Source organism: Orussus abietinus, unplaced genomic scaffold (assembly GCF_000612105.2).
Source record: "Orussus abietinus isolate OABI.00-Male unplaced genomic scaffold, Oabi_2.0 scaffold1346, whole genome shotgun sequence".
NCBI classification, from domain to species: domain Eukaryota; kingdom Metazoa; phylum Arthropoda; class Insecta; order Hymenoptera; family Orussidae; genus Orussus; species Orussus abietinus.
This window is the reverse complement of record NW_019395495.1, coordinates 1-5,994: the sequence shown is the minus strand read 5'-3', so window position 1 is coordinate 5,994 and position 5,994 is coordinate 1. Positions and strand designations below refer to the sequence as shown.

The following is a 5,994-nucleotide window of genomic DNA, read 5'->3' as shown; positions in this document are numbered from 1 at the left end:
GATCCTTAGAAAATCATTTATTGACAGAAATCAATCCTACAAACGCCGACATCCTTGCTTCCCCGAAATTACGCCGTACTCGAAAACAACCTGAAGACAAAACATCCTCTCGAGAAACTTCCATCAAGTCCGATTGTCTTCCGCCACCAAACCAACAGTACCTCACTCCGTTCTCCTAACTCCGTGCGCTCGCCAGTCTCGTTCCGACATTCGACTCAAACTGTCTCGCCCCGACATTCGACTCGAACAGTCTCGTTCCAACAGCCGACTCGATCACATTAGTTCCGAGCTCGTTAACGATTTCGAGTCCATCTCAGAAAAGGACTTAGACTATTTCCTACCTAGTTCGTTCAACCGCTTCGAGTGACATAATTATTCGCATAGTTAGAACTTAACTGATGATTGTTAATAAATACCGCATTACAATGAACAGTTCGACATTGTGTCCCTTTATTACAAACTTTAAGATTCATTCGACAATCTTTAATTAATTCAATACAAAGACTTAAAGGTGACTCCGAAATAACGTCCGACGCGAGAAAGTGGATTTTCATCCTTTGTCGGCGGAATTCCCACAACTTAACGTTCCTGCCGCTCGGGACGTGACAAGATTCTTGGTGACAGCGGTTGTCTCTAGAAGCTGCAATAGAACTCGCTCGTACAGCCGAGGCCGAAATTGCTCGCCGTAAAAAATTAACACAATGTCAAAATTCAATGGCCTCTCCCGTCGTATACCAGAATTGCAATAAGGAAGGGCATTTCGCGAAAGACTGTAACGCACAAATCCGTGCCACTCGATGGCAATCCAGTGTCTGTTCCTTTTGCAATAAACCGCGTCACACTTATGACAATTGTAGAAATAGATCTAGAATAGCAAATGGTCCCAATTATTCTTAGAATCTTCGAAACAGTAACAACGATTATGCTCGCCGAAACAATCAAAATAATCCATCCGATTTAAATTCTAATGTGTGCCGCTATTGGAAAAACATAGGCCATACAATCGATCAATGTCGAAAACGCGCGTACAATAACAGCAGAAATCCGAATAACATTAATAATAGTAATAATCGAACGAATCCGCCGCAAAATTCTTCGAGAGCGAACGACCGCAATAATGCGAATTTGGGAAACCTACCGGGTGCCCTGCGGGATGGCGCACGCCAGGGCAACCCACCACGACGCCAAGTCCAGATTATGGAAACAAACGACATATAAGACGAGCCAAAATAAACTACACTAAAGTCAACAGACCTCCAGTAGTCGAGATTCCATGTCCAGAATTAAATTCAAACCCGACGGCTCGTTTCATGATAGACACTGGCTCTGACATTAACGTAATAAAAATCGATCAACCGATCCCTATTTCTATCTCTAGCGAAGACGAATCCACAGGATCAAGTATCGAAACATCCCATCGAGCAGAAAAACATAAACTATCCACCACTAGTTCAGATGCCGGAATTCGAAAACCACGAAGACGTCGAAAAAAGACCAGACCTGGAAGGAAATCCTCAACGTCATCAGAAACATCGCAAACTCCAGACTCTCTCGAAACTTCTGAAACCGAGGACAATAATTCCGAAATTCAAGAAGACGAACACCGTGGCGAAAAACATTCTCTGACCTCTACGAACTCCGAAAACGGTATACGAAAACCGAGGAGACGGCGTAAACGCCTCAAACCTAAAAATACAATACCCTCATCAGACTCCAGCGACACTGATAACCCCATGGACCGTTCTACCATCTCGCCACCCTCTCCCGTGGGAGGACACAGAATACATTGGACGACCAGCGACGAAGAACTCACTGAAATAGCAGTCCAAGCCAATGTTCACCGAGCTATGGACAGTTCATCAGACTCCTCTATCTCCCCATTACAAATGGAAATAGACCCCACCTCTGCAAAAGGCGAAATCACCTCTAAATCATCAACACCGAAGAAACTCCAAATTGGGAATTCATCAAAATCCAACCCTGATGAAATCGAACATATGGACATCGACGAGCCTACTACTCCCCCCAGAAATCAACCCGACGAATCATCCGAAAGCGACTATATAATCACGCATCGCCGTCAACCAGCGATACCACGAAGTCTACCTATACCGAAGAAATTACCAAAAATAAATAAACCGAAACGCAAAGACACGACACTCTTAAAACCCCCTATTCCTGGGAAAACGACATCCACAAGCCGCCAAAAACCTTCACCCAAAAAACCAACAATTATCCACGAAGAAATTCTACCAGCAAATATATTGGAAACTAGCGATCATCTACTTATGCAAAAAGACGACCTTGGTTTTCTCTTGATTACCCATGGAGAACCAATAAGCCTCGTTGGTGGGGAATTACAAATTAAAGGCTACTTAAAAGGTTTTAAAAATGCCAATTCTAAGCCAGGCCAAATCTGTGTCTCAAAAGCAGGTAAACGAAAACTATTCGGCATCACTATTACCACCGAAGAGAATACGTCTATCAACGAAAACTTATTTGCAAAATCCTTACGCGAACAATTTCGAGTAATGACTCTACACGAATCAACAACGATCAGCCTGTCAAAAGACGATTTATGCTGTACCAAAATCCCTTGGACCAAAATAAAAGGAATACTCCGTGCAATGTTAGTCAAATCAAATATATTCGTCACACTATGCTCAGGCAAAGTAATTACCCCACCTATCGAAGAAAGAAAAAACATCATTCGCGAAAATCACGAAAGCCTCCACGGAGGACATAGAGGAATCACGAAGCCTACACACGGATAAGACAATCGTACTACTGGCCAGGCATGAAAAACGAAATTCAAGATTTCATAGCCCACTGCGATAGCTGTCAACGCAAAAAACTAGTACGCGTTAAAGGACGCGAACCTATGATTATTACCGACACACCTAAAGATGCCTTCCTCAAAATTGCAATGGACATTCTAGGCCCTCTACCTCGCTCTACAAACGGAAATGTATACATTCTAACCGTACAAGACCAACTTACTAAATATTCATTAGCAATCCCATTGAAAGATGCAACTTCCGTCGAAATCGTTGATGCATTCTCCCAAAACGTAATTTGCCAATTCGGCTGTCCAAAGGCGACATTGACCGACCAAGGCACCAATTTTACCAGTGCTCTCCTAAAACAAATAGCCAAGTTATTAAAAATTAAACAATTACGCACCACCGCATTCCATCCGCAGTCAAACGCTTCTATAGAACGTAGCCATCACGTATTAGTAGAGTATTTGAAGCATTACATTGGAAAAAATAAACGAAATTGGGATCAATTGCTAAATTATGCAATGTTTTCATATAATACAAGCGTACACGAAGCGACGCGTTTTACCCCGTTCGAATTATTATACGGCCGAAAGGCGCGACTACCATCTAGCATTAATTCAACCGACGAATTCCAAACATACAACGACTATGTGACAAATCTATACCATACCTTGAAAGAATTGCGTGACCACGCATCTCATAACCTACAACAAAGTAAATTAAGGTCTAAATACTATTACGACAAAAAGGTGAAACCATGCAATTATAAAATAGGCGTTTATGTTTACCTTTTAAAAGGGAACCGAAAATCCAAGCTCGACGACGAATATACCGGACCCTTTCAAATTATGGACATCCCAGATAATAATAATATTAAGATTAGAATTAGTGATCGAAAATGCAAAATAGTACATAAAGATCGTATAAAGTTAGCAAACGTAGCTGAAACATAAAAAGAAAAAAAAACATTACACGCATCATTAGTTGTAAACCAATAGCTGTAAACGAAATACGAACATTTATTAATATACCTTGCTTTGAGTATGTTATCACAGATTATGCTTCGCCAAGGCAGAGCCGTACCAAGTCGAAATTTACGCACAACCACCGGCAATAATAATCGAAAAGGATCTACAAATGCGTACCACTATGGGAATCTGCCAAATTCTGCATTACGTCAATCTTCCCGAAATCCAAGATGCCAAGGAAAGGCTCCAAAACTCCTTACAGTCAGCAAGGACTAAATGCAGACTTCCTCCGGACAACTGCACACTCAGCCCCCACTTAGACTTGCTTTCAAGCCGGATCTACGAAACAGAACAAAACCATGTAAAACTCCTAGAATTACTAAGCGTACCAAAGCGAAATAAGCGCGGAATATTCGGAAATATTGTCAAACCAACAGTGAAAATTCTTTATGGAATTTTATCGAATTCTGAATTACAAAATTATGTAGAACTACTATACCCGCCAAAGTCGAAACAAGAAAATACGTCAGCAGAATTATCAAATCACATTCACATAGCGAAACACGAATTTGAAAATATCCAACACGATATCGACAAACTTCGCGAAAAAACATTTGAAGTACATACAAGTCTTGCGAACATGCAACAATCGTTCGACTCAGCCTCTATTCGTGCATATAACCTAGCAATGGAAATATTAACATTATCATTAGATCAAGCTATCGTAACCATAGATATTGAATTAAACATACTGACCGATGGAATATTATTTGCCAAACGAGGTCTAATCCACCCTCATTTATTTACTATGGCTCATTTCTTGAAAGCTGTTAAAGAAATTGCAGAAAACAACCCATCGATAGAATTTCCAACACCGTTAGACCTGAAAAGCATGGAAACATTAATTGACATATCGGAGACCCAAATTATCTATACACAAGGAAAATTAGCATATATTATAAATATTCCACATCTTTCACGTTTAAATCTAAATGTATATCACTTAACACCAGCACCATTTATGTACGACAAACTAGGTTACGTATTTATACAACCATCATCCGAGAACATAGCTGTCACGGATGACCAAATTCAATTTTTAGAATAAACGAATGAACAATTATCTCACTGCGATATCATAGATAATACTTACATTTGTAAAGAGAATTACCCACTCTACAAGGTGTCTGACAATTCTCCATGCGAAGTCCAATTAGTCATAGAGTCGAAGTCCTCCGACGTAGCCACATGTGACATTAGGGTTACGCAGTCCATTCGACATCCCTGGAAACCACTTCTCGGACATTATAAATATCTCTTCTCACTTGCTAGTCCTGAAACTATTAAAATAACATGTAATAAACAAGAATTTCAGATAATTGTAGATGGAACGGATATTCTCTCACTCTTTGATAAATGCACCGTCCGAACAAATTCGATAACGCTTTTTAATAAGCAGACACGTTTCTATAACGAACACAATCCACTCACGACAGGAATAGAATCCGATATAACTAATGAATTGCTATACAAACCATACCTAAACGAGGTTAACTTACCAGACGTAATCGAATCACTAGATGATACTCATGACTCAATTCGCAGCGCACAGTGGAAAGCCATCATTCTGAAAGTAAAAGAAATAGCAAATTCAAAATCAATTCACGAAAAACAAGAAACAACGCAAGTTATAATTGTAATAACCGAAATACTACTAGTAATTAGTATCCTAATAGGTTATGCTGTACGACTCATACTTTTAAAAATACGCCGATACTCAGTCACTAACACTTGTCAACAAACACAAAACACTGAGGAAACACAACCGTCAGACGAAATTGCATTCACTCCGATTTAACATTTTCTCTGCACGAAAATGTCAATTCTAACTGGGGAGGTGTCACGCCTATTGCACCTCAACCCCATATTCATTAATCTTAGAACATATACTCCTAGATATTTAGGACAGAGATGAGTTGGGAGATTGCTCACGGGCCGGGTGGCGCGATCGCATCCTGTGCTACCCTCTGGTTTCGTACGTTAGCTTTCACCGTTTTTTGCCCCCAAGGGCTGCGCAACGAATTTCTGGTAGGAGCTCGCGTACTCGCGGTGGCGGTACCATCTACCAGTCGCCGTTGGTGGCTCACGTACTCGGGATGGTAATACCATGCGGCAGCAGAGATGAGTTGGGAGATTGCTCACGGGCAGGGTCGCGCGATCGCGTCGTGTGCTGCCCTCTGGTT

At 40.9% G+C, this 5,994-nt stretch overlaps 1 long non-coding RNA gene across 3 annotated transcripts; it reads right to left on the bottom strand.

The window, feature by feature from the left end:
- Positions 1 to 426: 426 nt before the first annotated feature.
- On the bottom strand, positions 427 to 5,678 carry LOC105703386. 3 transcript variants are annotated; one of them, XR_001104353.2, is made up of 10 exons: positions 5,509 to 5,678; positions 5,311 to 5,378; positions 4,905 to 5,091; positions 4,508 to 4,634; positions 4,379 to 4,433; positions 3,929 to 4,090; positions 3,572 to 3,725; positions 3,454 to 3,487; positions 3,001 to 3,139; positions 427 to 865 (listed from the first exon to the last, which is right to left on the bottom strand). It is a non-coding gene; the product is annotated as an uncharacterized LOC105703386 (long non-coding RNA). The 3 variants fall into 3 exon arrangements; XR_002762324.1 differs by having other exon boundaries at positions 5,541 to 5,678; XR_002762323.1 differs by lacking the exon at positions 4,379 to 4,433.
- Between the last annotated feature and the right edge of the window lie 316 nt (positions 5,679 to 5,994).